The sequence below is a fragment of the Nyctereutes procyonoides genome, unplaced genomic scaffold (genome assembly GCF_905146905.1).
Source record: "Nyctereutes procyonoides isolate TBG_1078 unplaced genomic scaffold, NYPRO_anot_genome, whole genome shotgun sequence".
NCBI classification, from domain to species: domain Eukaryota; kingdom Metazoa; phylum Chordata; class Mammalia; order Carnivora; family Canidae; genus Nyctereutes; species Nyctereutes procyonoides.
In genome coordinates, this window is record NW_026575051.1 from 69,358,652 (window position 1) to 69,383,215 (window position 24,564).

Sequence of the window (24,564 nt, forward strand, 5' to 3'; positions counted from 1 at the left end):
TGAGTCCCAAAAGGTGGTAGAGGCTGAAGTGGGAAAATTAATAACCTCAGATAAAACAGACCAATGGAAGTGAGGACAATAATCACCTGAACTATATGGAAGCGAGACTCACAGAACATAAAGCAAAAGTCAATTAAAATGTACCTCAACGCATCGAAGATAATGACTTTAATTTGTATGATTTTTTTTCCCTAAAAATACCCTTGACACTAACATAAATATATCCCCCCCCCCTCCAAAAAGAGACCATTAAAATTGGCAGGTGAAAGAAGTGGCAAGGATATCCTAAAGGAAAAATAATGACATATTAGTATTTGATCGGATAGTTTAGTAACATAAATTTTGAAGGTAGCACAGGATAGGATCATCTCCGAAATAGCAGGAAGGAATACACAATGCACAGTGGTAGGAAAACACCAGCAGAAATTTTAAAATGCAAGCAGATAGCATCTAGAATTAAAACTCTGTGTTGCCCTTGCGTACATTCTCTCAGGTGGACAGATGGAGAATTCCCACTACGCTAACAATACTTTTAAGTTGGCCAAACCTCAACGTCTTATTCTGTGGATGACTTCTAATATAGACAACCGGATTTTCTGACCTTCCAAAGTAAATTCTGATTTTATGTAATTCTTTGTTGTCTCTAGGCCACGGATTATTATTTATGTGTGTGTGTGTGTGTGTGTGTGTGGAATGGACTCCTTGGTTGTCTGTAAAGCCCTTGGACCCCTTCTCAGAATCATTTTCATCGAAATCCAATATTCATCTGTTAAATATTATTAATAGACTTTGCTATCATTTGTGCTTCTCAGCAAGAAGGGACTAGATATTTATATATATAGATATTTATAGACAAATACAGGCTTTTTGTATTTTTTTTTGTTTTTGTTTTCAAATACAGGTTTTGTAAATGCTTTTTTTTGCACAGTGGCAGCTCCTCGGGCCCACGAGTAGCACTGACTACCTTTGTTGCCTAGCAACACCACTTTATCAAAGACAACCTGATAGTCAACTGGATTGGAAGAGTCAGAAGTTGAAATGGAAAGTATAGTAGTTATGTGTCTAGACTGAGATTCGCCTGGTTTTCTATAACGTGAAAACACTGGCTTTGGGAGTATTTTTTCTTGTTTATAACCCTATTAACATAGAAGTAGAATATCAGTACACCGCTGCACCAATCTTACCTATTTTTAGACAGGAATGATTGCAGGCAACCCGAAGCAATTGCTTGGAGTATTTTAGCCTATGCAGGTTCAGGCGAAGAGTCAAGAATAATCATTTGAAAAGTGTTTCAAGGAGTCAAGCTTCAAATTATCTCTTCTATCATAAGACTTATTTCTGAAGCAATCTGGTCACCTAAAACTGAGATATTGAAAATGGTTTCCTGTCCTTTTTTTCCTCCTTTTTTTTTTTTTTTTTTAACTCATGTGGTTTTGCATCCTGCCGTTACCCCAATGTCCCAGTTAGTTGGTCAATTAAAGGCATGGATAATGGTAGATGCCAGAAAGGGGGATATAAGTAAAGATCCTCTGGGACGTCTTTTTCTCGTTCATCTTATGTCCCTTCCTTTTTCACAATTAGCAAGCTCAGAGGCAGAGATCAACAGATTTTAAGAAATACATGCGTGAAGCCAGTTTAGGAAAGCACATTGTCTTTTACCACAACTTACCCTGGGTTCTAATTTCAATCAAATAGGTTCAGGGAAGATCCACTTGAATCTACCAGCCCACTCTGTTTTGCTTTTTTTTTATACCAGTCACCAGTATCCCACTGCTTTGCACTCAAAATCTGTCTTTTCACACTCTTGGAAGTCTGTCTCCCATGTACCTATATACCCTTTCTTTCCTACCTTTCTTATTATTCTCTTGCATCATAATCATTTTATTGACTCCATTTTATGGATTCTATTTTTTTCCCTTGTTTTTTTTTTATTTTCCAAATTCCTTTTGAACTTCATTCTATTTTGAGTATATTAGGATTCATAAAACTACTGCACACCGTGTTTATCGGATTTATTTGAGAGGTATCTCCAGATCACCTAGTAACCCAACATCACATCTACATTTTATAGAACATGAAATATAAAATATAAATATAAAATATAAAAAAGTTGGACTTAAAAACTGGAGGTGTGATTTGATCCATGGTTTGATGAATCTGTCATAATAAGCTACATAATGCCAAGTCTTTACAGCGCACTACTGATCCATGACTGTGCAATGTCAAACTTGAAAGAAAGTTTGTGACCCTACAGAGTATGGGTTTCCATTTAAAACCCCATGGTCCTATTATCATTGAGCTTGAAGGATCAATTTGCCATCATTTTAAATGTAGCCACGTATTCTCTCTCTCTCTCTCTCTCCCTCACTCTCTCTCTCTCTCTCTCTCTCACACACACACACACACACACACACACACACACAGCACCACCACCACCACCACCAATTTCCTTTACTCCAATTTAGGAATAAAAATGTGGCATTCTTTTTTTTTTTCTGCCTTTACATTTTTACTTGACACACATTTTCTATTGTTTTAGTTTTATATTTTTATTTTATGTCTTCACAAATATCCATTACTTCTTTTGCCAGGTTGTTACCAGATTCAAATTTTCATCGATTTTTTTTAACCTCAAAATTATTACAACCTCTTTTAAATAAAATTCTTGTCATATGAGTTCTTCATTCTATTTTAAAATACAAGCCTTTCCTTTAATTTATTAAAAAGAATTCAGCTATGAACCTATTTCCAGCCAAGTATTTTTCTAAGAACATTTTCAGCAAAATGAACTTAGCTGAAAGAACTATTAATTACAGCATGTTCTAAACGCTAGAAATTGTGTTACTTAATTTTGTCAAGATATTTATCTGTTGTCCATACTTTTACAAAATAGACTAAAAATTCACAGTATTGAAAAACCGTAGAGTTCTTTGAGTATTTGTACTTGATATTTTATTTAGATGAGTATAAATTATCTATAATCATGATAACTTTCCAATTTCACCCTACTAGAATCCTTTTTGATTCCTAATGCATTTTGGAATATAGTTCGTAAAATAATGTATAATATTCTTTGATTATTTTAAATGCATACATTTTCTTTGTCTTGCATCAAATTCACCTTCGTCTATTCTCTATTTTTATTTGTACCTGGCTTCTGTGATTCTAATAAAACTGAAGTCCTTTTAGGTTCTTAATGTCACTACTATTGTTTCCGTTTCATTATTTAAATTCTGTTCTTTGGAGTTTTACAGTTTCTTTTGATCTTTAGACCATGTCAAGCATAGGAAAATTATACATCCATTTAAGGTACATGATTCCTGTCGACAGAGATAATGTTCTTTAAAAGATCTGATTGACAAGGTAACAAGCTCTGGGTTCAAAGACAGGCCAGGTAGGATCTCTATCTCATTTCTTTCAGTCTTAGATATTCAGTGATTTATTCTTGGTTTGCTTGACCCCTTGCTTGCTCGCTGTCTCTCTTTTTTCTCTCTCTCTCTAAAGGAAACTTAGGAAAAGAAATAATACTGAATTCCATTTTAACTTAAACTTTCCCCAAAGCAACTAAAATCTCAGTAAAGTCTGGTAAATATGCTTGTCTGTCTCTCTGCAATCGGGGTGGTAGTTGATTTCTCTCTCCACGTCAGTTCAGAGTCATCACTTCAACCAGGCAAATCTCTTGATTGACTACTGATAGTCATTGTGGACATTCCTGTTAGATCAACAAATATTTGTTTTTTCAGCCAAGTTCTAGAAATTAGTATTTTTGATGGAGCCTTTATAGGAACTACAAGTCAGCAATAATGACTAATCACCCTTGGCTTGGTGCATCTTTAAGAAGACATAGCCATTTTTTTCCTTTTACTCAGTTGTCTTGCACACTGCTGCTGTTTGAGTGGAATCACTTCCTTCCCTGATGTCTCTCTTCTGTTTTCACAAAACAAAGCTTTTAAAAGTGTGAGGAAAAAAAAAAAAGCAGTCTTTGCTTGATATTAGCTTACTATTGAGCTACACCTCTGACATCCTTAATACACTGCTCAGCATCTTGTCTACTCTGCCCTGCTCAGCTCAACATCCCATCCAACAGTAACCACCAAAGCCTGTATTTTGCAGCCATAATGAATTTAATAAGTAGTTCACAATTCGATGGAGCATCTATAAAAAGTTCACGGCATGCATATTAAGGTCATATTGCTATCCTCCTCTAAAATATTCTTTTCCCCCACCTCCTACCAGAATTCCACCCATCATGAAGGGTTTATAGTTAAGACCCAGCATCCCTCACTTAGGATTCCTCTCCCACCACACCATGCATTGATCTTTCCTTGCTCTGAAGTATGTCAGTGAACTTATGGTCAATTAAAATCATTTGATTAATTATGTTATATCTTTATATCTTTCCAGCTGAATTAGGTGATATCTAGGAGTCAGAGAAAATGATAAAAAATTGTTCTATCACCTCAGTGAACACATTTTCAATAAATACTTTTGAATGATTACATGAATAACTAGGAATGCAATGAGAAGATCATGCAAACGGGGCCTGAAAAATTAAATTCTACTTGCAATTTTCTAACAATTACCTCAATTATCTAGAACAAATAGTTCTGTTTCTCTGAGGCTCTGTTTTCTCATAAACAAAAAGAGATTTGGGTCTCTTTTAGCCCTATGATTTGATGAAACGATGAATGAGGCAAGAGTATGGGGGATGAGTAAAGGTAAAGATTGCCAGTTGGCAAAGATGCTCGAAATATTTAAGGGGACATTTGCTGTTACCATATTCTGAGGATGATTTCCAATTTTAGAAGTTAAAAACAAATATTTTAGCTGCCACTCATGAGAGAGAGCTGGATATAGTAAATTCAGAAGATGGAGTTCGAGTTTAGCTCTTCTATTTCTAGTATGTGATCCTGGACTATTGACTTACCCTTTCTGAACCTCAATCTTTTTGCATATAAAGGGGGTAGAGTAATACCTCCATAATAAGTTTAACATTATTATTTTTAAAAATATTTATGAACTAAGTTTATAAATACAAGGTATCACAGGCAGTGACATCCATTTTCTATATGTGACATACACACGAGTTTTCATTTTTTAATCAAAAATTTTTTTGTTATTTAAGCAGTTTTATTTCTTTTGTTTCCAAGCCTGTGTAAACTAATTTAATTTTGGATGACTTTTATAAAGGCTTGGAATCATGAATTCCCTGGGCCAAGATTATCAACAGAAAGATAAATGAACCTTACCTATGTTTGAATATACATATATATTTTTAAAGATTTTATTTATTTATTCATGAGAGACACAGTGAGAGAGGCAGAGACACAGGCAGAGGGAGAAGCAGGCTCCTTGCAGGAAGCCCGATGTGGGACTCCATCCCAGGACTCTGGGACCAGGACTTGAGCTGAAGGCAGACGTTTCACCACTGAGCCACCCAGTGCCCCGAAAATATATTTCTTGTATTTATTTCTCTTTACTTTACTGAGCGCAATATATTGCTGGTTATCATTTAAAATACATCAATACATCTATCTATTCTTCTACATGGATGATAAAGATTGAACTTTTAACATTTCTGGGTTGTAGGAAAAAAATTATCTGAGTGGAATATTTTAACCTATGGTAGATGTTTTGTGTTCATATGGCATTTTGACTTTAAATGACAGTTGATTTTTATTCCTTTTCAATGGAATGTGTTTAAAAATATCTGATGCATTTGAACATTTGTTTAATAACATTTGTTCTCACATTGCTGTTTTTTTTTTCTACACCAATCTCCAGCAAATTAAGACTAATATTTTTCACTTATCAGTTCTTTTCAGACCAGGGAATATTTACAGACAACCTCACAGGATGAAGTCTACTTAGCTAACACTGTGTTCTAAAACCTTTTTTTAACATTAATATGATTTGTCTTACATAAGTGTAAACATAATTTATCTTTTTGTCCATGAATACATATAACTCACATTTGATGGATGATGAAAATGAAACTAGGTGTCATGAAGAGAAGTGATGGCCCTCTCTTACCTCTAGTGGGTATGTTTGATCAAATGAGGAAGATGGTTTATGAGAACTGATCATCTGTACCAGAAACTTGAAATGGAGAGCATTTTCAACATCTCAGCCAACCACTGTGATTTCCCAACTGATTCTGAAGTAAAAATGCAGATAGTTGGTGAGAAGAGCTAGGAAATATTAAAAGACAAGACAGTGGTCTGTTGGTATACAACCCAGTTCTCTGGGAGGGAGAAAAAGGCAAAAAAAGCAGCTTCCTGTACAGGAAAAGAAGTTCTAAATAGAACAAGATGCTTCCTCCCCTAAAACATTGACGTTTACTTTCAAGCACTTAAAGTAAGGAAATAGATTTAAAGTATCAGTTGCTTTGAACATTAAAGGGCAGAAAACTCCAAAGGTTCATACTTCTTGCTTTTATCCCATTCTTTTCTCCCATCTGGTTGTTGAGAACATTCTTTTCTTAAAGACATAAATAAAACTGAACTACTATTTAATTCCTTTATACTCACCAAAAAGTCTGGAGGAGATTTACACCATCTAAAGGAAAATCAACACATAATCAGTTGAAATGCAACAAAAACTAAAATACGATTTTTAAATGATCATTTTTTATTCAACATTTACTGAGAGACAACTCTGCATATTTCAAATATTGCATTTGGTTCTAAGTCCGGGTCGAATTAGACATGACCCTGCCCTCCAGGAACTCAGGAACTGGTATAGGAGAAACACACATAAAAATTTAAAAATGGGAGACACCTGAATGGTTTAGTCAGTTAAGCTCCAGACTCTTGATTTTGGCTTAGGTCATGATCTCAGGGTTGTGAAATTGAGCCTTGCACCAGCTCCACGCTCAGCAGGGAGTCTCCTTGGGATTTTCTCTCCCTCTTTTTCTACCCCTAACACCTCTTCCTCTCTCTTTCTCCAAAATCAATCAATGACTCAATCAATCAATATACAAATATTTTTAAAAATTAAAAAAAGAGTGAATACAATGAGTTCCACAGTAAAAATTACACTGAGTTCTATTTACAACCAGTGTCTATATTCATCTTGATCAGTAGTTATATACACTTAGATACACATAGATATAGAGAGCCTTCCCATTTAAGAGCAATTTGGGCTACATTTAGCAATTAGCCATGTGGGCCTAGAGCAAGGGCACAGGAAGGCTAATAAAGTATTTCCCTGACAATCTGAAACAATTAAGAACTAGGCCTAGAATAAAATTAATTAGTAGCTTGAATAAGGATGAGGGGGGAATACAATTTTAATCAGAAAATTAAACCAAATATATAAAATTAAGGACAAATTCAGGTATTTTATCAATTGGGGATTCTTATGGACTGAATTGTGTTCCCTCAAATTCATAAGTTGAAGTCCTAACCCTTAGTACCTCAGAATGTGACTGTATTTGGGGATTAAAGCCATTAAATAGGTGAGTAAGCATAAGATCATTAAGACAGACCCGGGCTCAAATATGACTTCTCTCCTATTAGAAGAGGTGATTAGGAACGGACATGCACAGAGGGAAGACCATGTGAAGGCACAGGGAAGACATGGCCATCTACAAGCCAGAAAAAAAGCCTCAGAAGAAACCATCCCTTTCAAATGGTCAATGCCTTAATCTTAGACTTTTAGCACCCGGAACAGTGTCTGGGTTTAAATGTCTGTTGTTTAAGCCACCCAGTCAATGGCATTTTGTTATGGCAGCCCTGACAAACTAATATAGGGATAATTTATTTTAGGTTCTGAATTAGAGAATTTTCTTAATTTTTCATCTTAGTCTCAATTTCCTTTTATAGTATACTTACTCAGAGACAAACTAGATTAAAAGAAATGCATCATAAAGTAAAATGAATTTAACTTCTACACCTGCCTTGCTTTTTTCTCAGGCTAAAATCAGTCTCTTCTTATGATTTTGTCCAAGAGTTAGAGATGAAACAATGCCCATGTGGGGCCATCATACTTCCCCAGTGTACATTATCCTCAATGTAGGAAAACTGTATCATTGTTAGAACCTCTGGTAAAACTGTGGAAGGAAGATAATGTGAGGAGTTAGGGGTAAAATAAAGTTGATTATTTAGCTGTTATTTTAGTCAACTTCAAATTAACGTGCACACACACATAGGCTCTATGCTCTTCTATGCCCTTCATTCTTCTGTGTGCTAAAAATGTTCTCATTTTGCTTAGCTGGGGAGCTTCTTCAAATGCAGAGGTAGAGCCCAGCTTCTACCCAGGTTCAGAACGAGGGAAGTGGAACACCGATAAAAAATCTTAGACAGGAACATAGTCTCAGGGGACCAGCTTTACATGCTTGTGAGCTTCTCCCCACAGCTGGGTTGCTTTGCACACAGTCACTTCCAAGCCTTGCATTATTATTTCCACTATGAATACAAATCAGGTTATTAAATCCTTGTGTTTAGAGAGTTATAACAACAAGACAGCTCTCTGGGAGCATGTAAACAGCAGATAATACTGAGAAGGTCTTCCTGACATGTCAGATAATCTCAGTGTTTTCTGTTTCCTGCCCCTTCCTGCCATGGTAACCTGCTTCCATGGGTTCAGATCACCTGCAAGCTACTGCCCAAACTTTTGTCTGTTATCTGGAAGCTTTTCTGCTGATGCTGAAAGCAAGAAACAGCAGAATCAGGCAGGCCCACTACACATTAACTATATGGAAGTGGAGAAGAAAAGGTCTCCACGGTGAACCAATATGAGATGGGTGCTGTCAGAGAAATTCTTTTTCCTCCCCAGCTTGCAAGACACATCTGAGAATCAGTTATTTATATGTCATCTCCGATAGCATTTCCAAGAGATTAAGCAATTCATTACGCTTGATGCCAGGTAGGATCTGCTTGATAACACGGCTTTGATGATGGCTCCCTTTCCTGCTTCTCCAGCCTTTCTCCCCTCAACTGCTCCATGGTCTGGGATTATAAGGCTTTAATTCCAGGCTTTGCTTTCTGGGTGAGCCAGGCTAAAATAGAGGGAAAGAGAAAGGCCGCTCTTTCTTGAACTAGCTGGCACTATTTGTTCCAAAAATGAGAAAGAGAAGAGATTACTTAATTACCAATTTCAAATATATGTCGATTTATCCACTTTATTTTTTAAAATTTAAGTGTAATTAACATATAGCTCAATGCCAAGAAAGTCTGATCAAAAAATGGACAGAGTACTTGAAGAGACATTTCTCCAAAGAAGACATGCAGATGTCCAACAGACGCATAAAAAGATAAGCAACAACACTAATCATCAGGGAAATGAAAGTCAAAACTACAATGAGATATCTCAAACCTGTCTGAATGGCTGGTATCAAAAAGAAAAGAAATAGCAAGTGTTGGCAAGCATGTGGAAAAAAGAGAACCCTTGTGTACGGCTGGTGAGAATATAAATTGGTATGGCCAAAAGGGAAAACAGGATGGCAATTTCTCAAAAAATTAAAAATAGAAACCCCATATGATCCAGTAATTCCACTACTGGGTATTTACTCAAATAAAATGAAAACACTAATTCGAAAAGGTATAGGTACCCAAATGAATACCAAAGTCAAAGTGTGAAAGCAACCCGAGTGTCCATTGGTAGACGGATGGATATAGATGTGGTATATACATATAATGGAATATTACTCAGCCATAGAAAGAATGAGATTTTGCCATTTGTGACAACATGGATGGACCTAGAGGGCATTTTGGCAGGTGAAATAAGTCAGACAGTACAAGATAAACACCAAATCTACTTTATCAAAGTTGTGATAGTTTTTTGATGTGTTAACTTAGCTGGGCTGAATTACATTCTCTAAAATTCCCTTTCTAGTATTTTTCCAGATAGGATGGGCTACAAAGGATAGTCTCAGATTACAGTAGGGTGATGGAAAGGAGACATCCACCATTCTGTGGCATAAACCCATATTACCCAGTTATTCAATCAAACACAAATCCAGCTGTTATCACCATAAAGGGATTTTACAGATATATTAAAAGTCCGAAGTGGGCTAAGTTAACCAAGAGAGATGTTATCCTAGATGGCCAGTCTGAACAATCTACAGGGACTTTTAAAAGAAGATTTACACTTTTCCTAACTAAATAGTTACCAAAAACAGCTGGGTATACAACTGTTTTCCCCTCCCCTAGATCTTCCTATGGGAGCTCAGCTCATGCCCATGGGAGTCCAGCATACTCATGATCCTTCCATCCTGACTATCTACCATGCGGATTAAAAAAAAAATACCTATAAAACTTGAAAAAAATATTTTTATTTTTACAAATATGTAACTTACTATCTGATCTAACTTATTTATGCTTTATTTTAGATCTATTATTTATGCGACTTTGGAAATAATAAAAATTACCATAAAACAAACACAGTGTATGAATTTATTTTTTTATTAAATTGAATCCATTATATGACAGATGATATATAGCATTGTGGAATCAAAGATAGATGATACCACATGTTCCTGTCCTCTGGGGACTTGCAACCAGTAAGAGAGGCAAACACACATGCATGATTATTTTGCGCAGTGTCACAATCTAAATAACACCAGGTTATCACACTGAGGTGACTTCTGATTCTTTGATTCAAGAGTTAGAGAATCTAATTAAGCTGTCAACCAAAAGATAGATATAGAGATTGATGATGGATAGAAATAGACATAGATATACATACAGATAAAATGATACATGACATAGAGTCAGGTGACATAGCTATTTCAAAACAAGATTCCTTTTCATTCACATTTATAAAAATGAGTGTAAGGATAGATTTGATGCCATGCTTATTCTTAGTCTTGCATTGAGTACTATTGATCCAAATATATGGGAGTTATTTGAGGTGAAAGCAGCTATCTATGTCATTAGAAGATGAATTCCTAGTAAAATTTTGTATTTTATGCTTAACAATCTATTATAAATGTACTTATATTATTTTGGTCAATTTTATAGAAATAATTATTACGATAACATCTCAATTTGGCATAACTTTTTAGGAAGAGTGTAATGGCCAGAAAAAAATTGTAATTTAAAATTTTAATATATTTTTAACTGCACAGAAGTATGATAGAGTCAACTATAAAAGACCTCAAACATTAAATACATTAGAACACTATAAAGTAGTATGATAGTTAAATTTATTTGTCAAGTAAACTGGCCCATGGTGTACCCAGATATTTGGTCAAATATTATTCTAAGTGTTTTTTGTGAGACTATTTTTTTAATAAGATTAACATTTGATTCAGTAAACAGCAAAAGAAAATGTTTTCCATAATGTGGGTTGAACTTTCTCAATCAGTTGAAGGCCTGAACAAAACAGAGGCTGATCCACTGCTGACCAATAAAGGCACTGGGAGGTCTTCAAACTGGAACATTAGCTCTTCCTGGTATTACAGCAGCCTGCTAGCCTTCAGGCTTGAACAGAGATATTAGTTCTGCAGATTCCCAGCTTCCATAATCACATAAAATAACCCCTTAAAATAAATCTTTATGCATATGTATATGTTTATATCTCCTATTGGTTCTACTTCTCTGGAGAATTCTAATACAGGCAGTAAAATGGAATGGAAATATTAATTCAAGGATAAAAAGAACTCCATGTAATATCTAGTTAAAGGGCTAATTTATTATTTTTTAGAATTAACATTGGTGTTTTGAGATCATGTTAGTATGCAGATTATATTGGATGCATTCTAAAAGTGGAGTAAGAGTTTTACTCTAAAACAGGGCTTCACCAAATTTTTCTGTAAAGGACTTGATAGCAAATATTTTAGATTTTATGGAGCACACAGCCACTGTGGTCAGATTTTTTTTTTTAACAAGTCCACATTTATATGTTGAAGAAAAGATCCTAAGACAAAAGAGGATCCTAGGACAAAAGAGGTAGTGTAAACATAGAGAATTAAGGAAACAGTTGAGGGAGCATGGTTTTGGTGAAGAAGGATAAGGACAGATAAATTGGCATGAATGAAAGAGAAGGGAGAAGGAATGAAGGGAATTGGAAAATGGAGGGAAATGAAATCTTAAACATTCAAAATTCTCATGGAAGATGGAAAGAGCGATCTACAGAGAATGGGAGGGGAAATGAGGAAGATGAGGTGGGAGGAGAGAGAATTGATTTAAGGCCTTAAGGAAAATGGTAAAATGTGGAGACACCAAGGAAAATATTTTTGGGTGAAGCTGTGCATCAGACATTGCTGGTGCTCGCCAAATATGTATCCTGTTCTCTACATTTCTCAAGCATTCATGCATCCAAGAAGGTTCATGTGAGCAAAAGTGATGTATTATACCCAATCTAAGGCAGTTTAGAGCAGATATTCTTGCTCCGTGCTCTCTCTTGCCTGGCTTTGAAAATCTTAAAGGTCATGTGTTCCTAAAGGAATAGCTAAAAAGTAGAGAAGGACTATCAAGTGTTATCAGAATGTGATATGAGCAAAAAATGAGACTTGTGTTACACTGCTGAGATTTGGGTGCTTGTTTGCTATGGTAGCATAGGTGAGCTCATCGTCACTAATGAACCAAGGATAATTGAAATGTTGCTACCAGGATTATAGACCAGGATTTTCAGGATGGGTATGTAGAGTCAAGTAATAGTTAGCTTTCTGTCCTTAGGAATTGAAGAAAGCAGGGTTGGGGTTACTGGTGTCAAATGATGGGGTGGAGGTGGAACCAGAGCATAGAAGAGGGGATGGGGAAGGTGAAAGGGGAGAGAGAGAGGGAGAGGGAAATAGGATTGAGCAGTGAGGAGGCCTGACAAGCTGGAAAAAAAGAGTATTAAGGAGTGTGGGTCTCTTTAGTTTGAATAGCAGGTATATTGGGGAAGTCAGTGTGAGCATGGAGAATGGAAGGATATGGTCAAGGAGTAGAAAGTTACATTTATGGTTTTCAAAGTAGATCATTTCCAGGTGATGGTTAGTTCCTAGCCTTTCCCTAGACACCATAGCTGATGGCAAAGAGACAAAGTTGAGAACGGGCCAGAAATGTTTTAGGGGAATTGTTGCCTGGCTCATATACATGAATGTTGAAATAATATGAAAGGTTTAAAGTTCTGATTCAATTGCTCAAAATTTATCCTTGAATCATTAAAATATTTACAAACGTCACTGCTAACCCACATCCTTGTTTATATTTCCTATCACATAATGCTTTTCCTTGGATTAAATAGAAATGCCTTATAGAATTTTTACTGAAGGAGTAGCATCATAGGGCAAGTAGAAGTGTCCACTATTCATCCAACTGTGCAATTTTAACATGACAGCTGACCAATAAGCAAATACATTTAAAGAACTAGATACAGTTAAATACATTTAACTTCTAATAAATTCTAAGAAGGACATATGGGGTACCCTTAAAATGTGAATTCACCCAAATAGTAAAGTGGCTCCTGTCCCATGTCAATGAGCTAAAAACATTAGTTATAAAGAAGGAAGTCATTTCACTATTGCTGGAGGCAAGTTCAAATTGGAATAGTAGAAACTTGAATCAAATTTTTGAGTCTTTAATCAGATCTGAACAAACATCCACTGTTGTGGCTAACTTTATTTCCATGTATTTGTTCATTTGTCAATTTTAAAAAGGACTTGGTGTAACTTAATCTCTCTGGGACTTGATGTAAAATGCGGTAGGGGCGGGTGGGAGGAGAAAAAAGTTTAGACATTTCTTTAAAAAATAGTTGTTCTTTGATGTGTCTAGAAAAAAATGGACTTGATCCATCCTTCACCTAATAATTTTCATGAAGTCTTATGAATAGGGAAAGGAAGTAAACATTAGTAAGAGTGAAATGTGTTTGATTTGCAAAAACCTCTGAGAAAGGGATCTTTTCTCAGCAGTGTGAGTACTCTGTATACACTACCAGAATGGGCAAAAGTGGGTCATTCTATCCCTGGTTAGAACTATCTTCTGTTACTCTCGCAAAAAAAAAGAAATATAAAATGTGCCTCTGTGTTAGATATACTTACCTTGTACTCTAACAACAACAAAGAGCCAAGAGAACCTGTGAATATGAAAACAAAGGACTGCACTTAGAAATAATGAGGTTTGTTTTCAATTTTATTTCTCTACTTGGTAGTTCAGTGCAGCTGCAATAAAGTGACTTTGTGCTTGGTGAGGTGCCCTGGCAGGGAAGTGGGAGGTGGTGAGTGACTTACTCAAGTCAGAAATGAAGAAGTAAGAATAGAATAACCAAACAACAGAGGAAAAGACTAGGGCAGGAAGGTAGCGGCCAGTTGGTTCTTCAAGTAAACACTAGTCCAGACATTTGGGCTGAAGAATTAATTTACAGTGAAGAGCGTAGAATGAAAATAAAATCAGAACAGCAAAAAGAATGTTAAGAGCTATGCAGGAACCACTAATGTTTGATGACCTGTCAACTCTCAAATGAAAAGCAGGTGTCCTCTCTCTCCACCTACTTCTTCTGCAAAGACTCGGGGCTTCCAAAGGGAAAGGAACGGCAGGCTTTAATTACAACGAAGATATACCTAGATCACACGGGATGCATGCATTGTCTACTTTTGTTTTAACGTCATCCTGTCTACATCTGTAAGGAATTTGTGCCAACTTTGCTCCCCAGGCGAGTTTCCCTTCATGCACCATCTCTAAACACTAAGAAGCGTACTGTTGTATTGTGACTTAAATATGTCAAAACGTTTTAGAAGAATAGCCTGTTCTCCATGAGAAATGAGCTGTATTTTTTCCTTTATATTTTCGTAGAAAATACAACGATCAGAAAAGACCAAAGGGTATCTGAAATTCCGTGGGTTACTTAGGTTTTTATTATTAAAAACTGTGTGCCGGTGTCATGGAGACATTGAATTGAAGAGTGATCTACTCTTGATACATCATACACAGAAACAAGCTCAATGGAGAACTGTTTTCTTAGCTGTTCAATGTTATATTCCAACACAATCTATTTATATTACTCTTCACTTTGTAAGTAGAGCTTTAGGAATCACTTCAAAATCATGATTATGGCTATATATTGTTCTCTAAAATATATATTTTAATTAAATATAAGGAAAAAAACAGAGGCATTATTTTTCCTCAAAGATTTTACAAGCCTGGGGCGTGATTATCTTCAAACTTTGCGCTTATCTGTGTATCTACGTGTCTTGTGTGTCTTCTGGTTAATATCTTAAATTATACAGAGCTTTAACCTTGTCTCATCTCTGTTTACAAACTCACATCTTAAAACGTTTGACACTAGGGATTCTGGTTCCCCTGCTGAGATGCAGCGTTAGCATGAGCGACTGCCACTTCTAATCAGCACTGTCAACTATATCATTTGAAAATCCACCAAGACTAGAAATCTAATTATCCAGGCCCTCTGTGGCGGGGGCTGCTGGGAGCCCTAGAGCCTCTTCCTGGCAAGGTGCTGAGTGAGAGGACTGAGAGATCAGGGCACAGCTGTGAAGGGTCAGCTCCGACCCTCGGAGCGCACAGACCCCTGGTGAGGAGAGAGTTGAAGGAAGCGTGTCATGGAGCTTTCTGAGGGTGACAGGGTCAGGTATGTGGGATACATCACACAGCACCCGTGACAGCACTGAGTGTCCCTTCTATATCAACAGAAGCAACTTTAAGTTTTCCTTGCTCGTTCTGAGAAGAGAAATAATGGAACAACTGTGCGTTTTTTTCTGGATATTAGATAATATTGAAAAATGCTTGTATGGATTTTATTCACATAGTTAACCCACTGATTCATTACATAGAGGTCAAGGAAACCCATAGTCAGAATTTTGTAGATGAAAATATAGTTAAAAAGGAGGGGGGGGAAGGAAAGGATGATAGAAAAAAAGGAAATTTTCATATCCTTGTCCCAAGAACCTTTATTTCTTCTGAAATATGTGTGTAAAATGTATATTTATATGAAATACACCTGTGTGTACATGTGTATACATTTCTATAAATATATTTAATACTATATATACAGATTCATGTGTGTATATATGTATATATTTAATTTTTTAATGGAAAAGAGGTCATTTGATTCTTCTTTTAGCTAATGAGCATCCATCCTTCTTTCCTATTAGGCAGGAGTTCCCCACTGCATGTCATCTTGTTGGAAGGCCCCACACCAGGGCATCTGACTCGTTACTTACTTCTTTATTTTGTTGCCTCTAATTAGAATATAAGCTACATGAGGGCAGATACATTTTCTCTTTTCTTTTCTTTTTTTTTAGGATTTTATTTATTTATTCATGAGAGACACAGAGAGAGGCAGAGACACAGGCAGAGGGAGAATCAGGCTCCCCAGGGAGCCTAACATGGGACTGGATCCCGGGACCCCAGGATCACTGCCTGAGACAAAGGCAGATGCTCAACCACTGACCACCCAGGGGTCCCTAGGCCTTTGTCTCTTGACTGAATGGCATAAAGAATGAGGGACATAAGTATTCTTTCAAGATTATAATAGGGACCATATCCTACAACCTCAGAAGACCTAGCCACACTGCTTCTGCTGAAGATAGCTGTGTGCTTCCGGCACTGTGGCTCCAAGAAGCTCCTCTAATACTAACCCTGGTTTCCAGGATCACATCCAAATTGTTGACCTACATACCCTTTTAATAATTCTTAATTTTTATTTGAGCAAGTTAGAACTGGTTACTGCTTTTTATAACTAATTGCACTGTAGATGATGCCAATTTTGAGAATCGAATCAGACTCAATCTTGCCATTTAAGATCTTCTCTCTTCAAAATAAATTCTTAGAACTACCAAATGGGTAGTTATGGTAAAGGAACAACAGCACAGGATAACAGTAATTTCTGTACTACTGGATAAGTTCTCTCTCAAAAAAAAAAAAAAAGAAAATAAGAAGATATGGTGTGTGTTTATGAGATTAGGAGGAAGTTGAAATTTGGCTCTCTTTGTATCTGGAAAGTTGAAATGTATTATAATATTTGTCCTTTATATAAATCACTATTGTAAATGTTATGTTAATGTGAACATGTATACATGCTGCCTGCCAGGGCAGAGCAAGGGAAGTTCTTGCCCTTCTGGTGTTGGTAGTATAAGGCAACCATTGCCTTACTATAATATTAAATTATATAGTAATATGAACATATTTTTATAGATTTTGTAAAGAAAAGCTAACTTTCTATTGAGCTGATATTTTTCATCTTCAAGATCATTCATCATTCCAACCACCTTCAAAATCATGGCATATACAGATGAAATATAGAGTGCTCTGTCAGATGTAGTCATCAAAAATACTAAAAATCATAATTCTTCCCAATACAATGGACAGATCTAGCATTAGGAATCATTCTGTATTTTAAGCTATCATGAGATACTATCTAGCAGAAGATTCTATCTGGCATTTACTTTATTTTACTTTACTTTAAAGATTTATTTATTTATCATGAAAGACACAAAGAGAAGCAGAGACACAGGCAGAGGGAGAAGCAGACTCCCTGCAAGGAGCCTGATGTGGAACTCGATCCCAGGACCCCGGGATCATGCCCTGAACAAAAGGCAGATGCCTTTTTAATCACTTTGAAGGATATAATTGAAGAACATAACATAAGTTAGAGTCACTCTAGGAAAATCCTTGGTCAATAATTCTGCATAATGAGATTAAAATGATTTTAAATGGAACGGCCCAATCAATAGATTCATGAAATCTTTAATGTACACAGCTATAAACACATCCGTGCACATATAGATGACCCTTTAATAAGCTTATTTGTAAAAATAAGATGATGAAAGCCCAAAATGATGATAAAAAATTAGTTGATTTTCTGTAAAATCTAGCAATTTGATATAATCAATCAATCCGTCCTATTTTCTTGAAGGATATTTCTTGGTTAAGCCTGCTTAGTACGTGGACTATGGTAAGGCAGTGGCATCTCCAGAGCAAAGTCTCAATGGAATTTTTCAAATGTTAGGATTGTAGGAAAGAGTTAACAAATATTTGGAGAACTGGAATCAGAAATTTGTGATCATTGCATTGTCTCCTCCTAAATACTTTGAAAAAGAAGATAATAAATGTACTACAGAATATGTAAACTTCAAACTCTTTGGAGTTCTATAAATAATATTAAACAAGAGGCTTTGCTAATGAAAAGTACAAACAACATCAAAGCAAAATGGGAGCTACTGATACATAAACAATGGTATATTACCACAATTTTATCTGCTGTGACTGTCAAAGGTAGTTGCTTACAGATACCGTAAATTTGTGCACTAAAAAGTGTATAAAAAAAAGCTTTAAAAGATGCAGAGGTGATACTCCGGTTCTAATAAAGCAGAAACATGAGTACCCCAAAACATAGCAAGCACCGCTCCTGGAAATGTGCATCTCTCCTTGTTGCTACCGTCTACAAATGTCATAGTGATAAGGTGCTGAGTACTTCGATGATTCTAATCTGTTCTACTTGATTTTCCCAAAACACTTTGATTAAATCCAACAACACATACCACCACCCAAGCAAATGAATTATATTGTAGAGAGTTGTATAATCAGGATCACTCATTTTCCTTAAAGTTAAAATCACAAAATTTCAAATGGATATTTACTCATGTCAGGAATCCTATCATACAACCGAAATTAAGTCATTTTGCTCCTCCCCGCTGTCTTACATTTTTTTCTTTACTCCTATATATGGCATAGAGGTTATGATCACAGGTTCTATGTGCTAGAAAGAATGTTAAACAATTGGATCTCTCATATATTGCAGGTGGAAGTATAATTGATTCAAAATTGTTTGGCTGTATCTACTAAAGCAATTCTACTTCTAGGCACATTCCCAAGAAAAAAAAAATGTATGTACCAAAACACATGTGCTAGATCATAGCAGTTTTGTTCAAAATGGCCAAAGACTGGAAAGCAACCCAAATATCCATCATAGCAAAGTAAAAAAATATGTGGTATATTTACACAATGAAATTGCACACAGCAATGGAAAAGAACAATGGCTGATGCATGCACCAACATGGATGAAAGCCAGATGCCTAGGAGTATATATGATTGGATTCCAATTCCATGTGAAAAGTTCCAAAATCAGCAAAACTTATTGATTGCAAATCGAGGTCAAAGTGCTGATACAAGTCTGAGTGCTGGAATTGCTCTATTTTTCAACCTGGATGGTGATTACAGGGGCATGTGTGACAACTCACTGAGCTACACACTTGGGAGTGACACATTTTTATATTTTGCTTTGTTTTGTTTATTTTGAAAAAAAGGTATTCTGAAAAAGTATAGATTTGCAGCAGGTTGCAAAAAAAAATGTACAGAGAAATCGTGTGCATCCATTCTCCAGGGTCCTTCAAATTTAACACCTCGTAAAGCTCTAGCAGAATATCAAAACCAAGACAATGAGATTAGTAGAATTAGAGAAGCTTATTCAGATGCCATATGTCATACATGTACTCTACTTCTATGAACATAGCTTAATGAAATTTTATTAACGCAGAGTCGTCCATAACTATCATCATAATCAAGATAGTCCACTATTATATCACAGCAAGATGACCTTGTGCTATCAGAAACTGATAGCCAAACACCTCTCTCCTTGCTTCCCTGTCTCTAACCCCTGGCAAATACTAACCTGTACTTCATCTTTCTAATTATAATGTTATGAATATATAATAACAATGTGAAATATATGTTTTGGGAACGGTTATCTTACTCAGATAATTCCTTGAGATTCAACCAAGTTGTTGTGTGTTGCAATAGATTGATCTTTTTATTGCTGAGTAGTATTTTATGGTTTTAACCATTTTGCTTAACCATTCACTCATTCAAATGCATTTGGGTAGTTTCCAGGTTTTGACTATTATAAATAAAGCTGCTATAAAATTCATGCATGAAAATAAGTCTTTGTTTTCTGAGGTAAATGCCCAAGAGCGCAATTTCTGGGTTGTATAGTAAGTCCGTTTTTGGTTTTGAAAGGAACGGCCAAACGATTTCCCGGAATGTCTGTACTATTTTAAATTCCCAGTATCAGTGTATGAGTTATCTAGCTTCTCTGTATCCTCACCAGCAGTTAGTGTTATCACTATCTTTCATTTTACTCATTTTGATAGGTAATGACATCTTATTATAATTTTAATGTGCATTTCCCCAATGGCCTATGATGGTGAACATCGTTTCATGTATTTATTTTTTGTATCTTTTTTGTTGATACTTTATATATTTTGTACCTCAACACAAATGTAAAAAAAAAAAAAAAATCCCCTTAGAAAAGGAAAAAAAAAAAAAAGGCTCCGGAGGCAGACTCCATCAGTATGAAGACTACTAGCTCCGCCATTTACCAGCTGTGTAAACTTAACCAAGTTTCCTATCAGTGTCTAATGGAGATGTTGTGTTTAATATATTCATACACTTAAAGCATTTAAAACAGTACTTAGTAAACTGTCAGGTCAAAGAAGAACATGTTAAGAAAAACAAATTTTTTCCAAACCGCCTCCTATTTGTCTTTTCATTCTTGGCTGCTAGCTCAGCTCATGCAAAGAATCTTACTCTAAATGTATTAGACATATTTACTCATTAAATCCTCACAACAACCTTGTAAGATATTTCTACACTTCACAGATGAAGAAATTCAGCCACAGAGAGGTCAAGTAATTTGTCCAAGATTAGAAAGCTGTCAGAGGCCAAGCAAAAGAATTGAACCTCGGCCCATCTGCCCCAGTACTCTTAACCAGTAAGTAATCAAATGGGAGTGGATTCTTACTTTCCCGCTACAAACCTACCCTCCGCATCTGGACTCACTTACTCTGCATTTCCTCCTTCCACAATAAAATAAGTGCCTTGCCTTCATCTAGGGCCAATCTCTACAATTATGCTTGGAACCAGGTGCTGTTACTTGTTCAAGAATCTTACTTCTCTGCCTGTCCCACGTCTCTTCTGCGTTGGTTGCTTCACCCTCACTATTGGTATAGCAACATGCCTCGCTTAATATTAGCTCTCTTCTACAAGTTTTATGACCTTATGTTTCTCTCTAGTTGACACCAATTTCTCTCTTCAAGTCACAGCAAAATTCCTTGCATGAGTCATCTGTAATTGTGGGATCTACTTCTAAATGTCTTTCCTTTTAAGGAACTCCAAGGTTTTGTCTGTACTTGCAAGGAGAGCTCTGAGGAGGGCCCTTAACATGCTATCAAAGTAGGAGCAGTCTTTCTCTTTCCCAACTATTTATACTATTAGCTCCCTTCTTTTTCAAAACTGCTTTTCTTTTAACAAGTTGTCTAATTCTCCACAACCCCTTGACTGCTGCTTTTCAGTCTCCTTTTAGCTTCTCCTCCCTGGCCCAATGTCTTATGGAAAGCATAACTATGTCTCTTTCAGTTCTTGTCTTTCTTCTCCTTTCTGGACATGCCATTCCCCTAGATGGGCTCATCCAGGCCTATGGCTTCAAATACATCTATATATTGATGATTCTAAAACTTCTATCTCCAGCTATTAGCCTCTCTACTGAGATCTTGAATTGTATGTCCAACTTGGTATCTCTACCTAAATATTGAATTAGCATTTCAACTTTGAAATTATTGCTCAAAATTTATCAGTTGATGACCACTTGCTCCATATACCAAACCTACTCCTCCCCTAGAGATCCCAATCTTAGCCAATGATGCTAGCCAAAAACTTCCAAGTTATTTTTTATTCTTCACTCTTTCACTCCACTTATACCACCTATCAACAGAATCCATTGGTTACTTTCTATTAAAAAGAGAGAGATACTAAATCAAATCACAAATTACCATCTCCATTCTTTCCACACTTATCCTTGAGATTTTGCATCATCTTCTATTCTTGCTTTTCTTCTTACCTCTTAAAGAGGCATCCAAGATAATCATTTTTTTAAGATTTTATCTATTTATTCATGAGACACAGAGAAAGAGGCAGAGACATAGGCAGAGAAAGGAGAAGCAGGCTCCATGCAAGGAGCCCAATGGGGGACTCGATCCCAGACCCAAGGATCACACCCTGGGCCAAAGGCAGACACTCAACCACTGGGCCACCCAGGTGTCCCCAGGGTAATCATTTAAATAGTAAATCAGGGTAGAAATATAATTATATACTTGCTTAAAACTCTCCAGTGACTTTCCATTGTATTGAAACTAAATCAAAACCCTTATCAAAAGACTTAGATCTAAAAAGCCTTGTGTGAACTGATCATTCCCTTCTCTCTGAATTTAACTTCATTTTCCCTATTTTTCATGACTCTAACCACAGGAGCCTTCTGGATGTTCCATAAGCATGGCCAACCTTTTTCTACATGGAGTTTTCCTACCCTAGATATTTCCATGACTATCTTCAAGTTTCCATCTAAATATCTGCTCCTTCAAAGATGCTTTCCTTTGCCACTATAGTCAAAGTAACTATCAGCATGTTCTAATTTTCGGTGCATTTATAGTCTCTTCATAGTACTTAACTACCGCAAGTTAAACTATAGGTATTAGGTTATGAGCTTTTTTATTTGTTGTCTCTCTTACTGCTCCTGTCTCACTCACTCCCCTAAAGAAAGTGATTTTCAAAGTTGCTAGTCCTTTGTTCACCATTCCATATTCAATGTCCATAATTTGTATGGCATTTAAAATAGATACCCCCTATTCTCAAATGATTAGGAACAGTCTTTGGTAGATTAATTTTTAAAAAGTCTATAAAGCTGAGAAACATGATTTACATGTACTGAAAATTGTGAAAAGTGTGCATTCATGTTCTTTAAATGCATTGATGCATCTTTAGCGTGTGGATCTAATGTTTGGAGTTCCCACGTAACGCAGCATCTATGGTTACTAGACTATTAAAAATGAGCAAGCAGTTAAAGACACTTGTGAAGCCATCTGGATGCTGACTTGTTTAAAATTCTTATGGTATTTTCTTTTATATGATACAACTGTCCGATCAAAACTGATTTAGCATTTACTTCTGTAGCAATTCATCTTAATATTATTAACACTTCCAAAACTTTTAGCTTAGTTTTCATGGAATTAACAACTCCGTTCCATTTGTTGCTCATCTGTCATTGGTTTAATGTGACATTAATTGGTTTATTGTGACATTAATTGTATAATTATAATAACAAGTATAGTCCCATAAACAGATTTGGACACAATTTGAGTGCTACTTGGTAACCCACTGGGGAAAGAGCAATGTTACTGCAACCTTTCATAATTCCCATTAGCCTTTAACTTACAGTGAAATAACCTGAAAACAATAGGGCCTTTTTGGTTGATTAATACTTAATTAATACAATCCTATCAAATTTATAATTTCTGGAAATAATTATCATATTCCAGTCATAAGCTAAACAGTGAAGGTCTGTGTTTGGTCATCATCAAAAGACCCTTCAGTGCATTTATACAAATTTGTGAAAGGTAAATTTTCCCCCAAAATAATGTATTCATCTGGTTTGAAACTACTGCAAACATCATATATTTAATTAGTTTCTTCTATTTTCTCAGAAGATATATGAAGCTTTAAATTCAGTTGGAAAGTCAAGACTGACAGGTAAAGTAGGAACAAATGTACCTGGAAGAGTCATGATTTTTTTTCAGAAAGAGCTACGTAACTGCCTTCTATAACCTGCATATTTATGTTATATGATGAAATATTGGTACAACTAAACATTTTAAATAATTATTTTTTCAATAAATTCTGGTTTATATTTCATTTAATCATATGGTGTGACTAATTTTCTGATAAGTCAGCAAAAATTAAAATATTGTCCATTTGTGCCATATACAGAAATTCTGCTAGTCTGACTACAGTAACACAAGACTTCCCTGATCAACTATTAGATAAGAGATCAATACAAAAGTATTAATTTTCTTAAAGATTTTATTATTTATTTATTTATTTATTTATTTATTTATTTATTTATTTGAGAGCAAGAGAAAACACAAGCAGGGGGATGGGGAGGGACAAGGCGGGAGGGGCAGAGGGAAGGGCTGAAGCAGCAGGCTCCCCGATGAGCAGGGAGCCCAACTCGGGGCTCGATCCCAGGACCATGAGATCATGATGGGAGCAGAAGGCAGACACTTAACTGACTGAGCCACCCAGGAGCCCCAGTACAAGAGTATTTTTGCATATACTTTGTAAAACTCAATACATAGTTCAAATTCATATATTAATAATTACTTCATTTAAAATCCTAGTTAGTGCCCAGAAAGAGTTGCTTGTGAACAGATTCCCTCCAGAAAGCATTTCATTCACACTGGATGACACATTAAGGAAATTGTGGGAAGGGTTCATTTAGATACACTTTTATATGGTTAATTACACAGTTAATGAGGTTTAAACGTGCAGTATCATTTTAAATTTTTTGAAAGAATATTTTCATGTAAATTCCAGAATTACTTTTGTGGGGTGGTGGTGATGATTGAAGTGTATAACAGTTACTAACCATTTGGAAGGTATTAGTTCTAATCTGTAGCAGACAGTTACGGTATTTAGAACTCTATCATTGCAATCATCTTGCTACAAGCTAATGTACTATGTACCTCGTTAAAGAAATATTATAAAATGTGAGCACTCCTATTTATTCCAACATAACAGTCAACTCTTAGTACCCAAAGTGTTCCTGAACTGTTTGTATTTTTGAATAATCTAT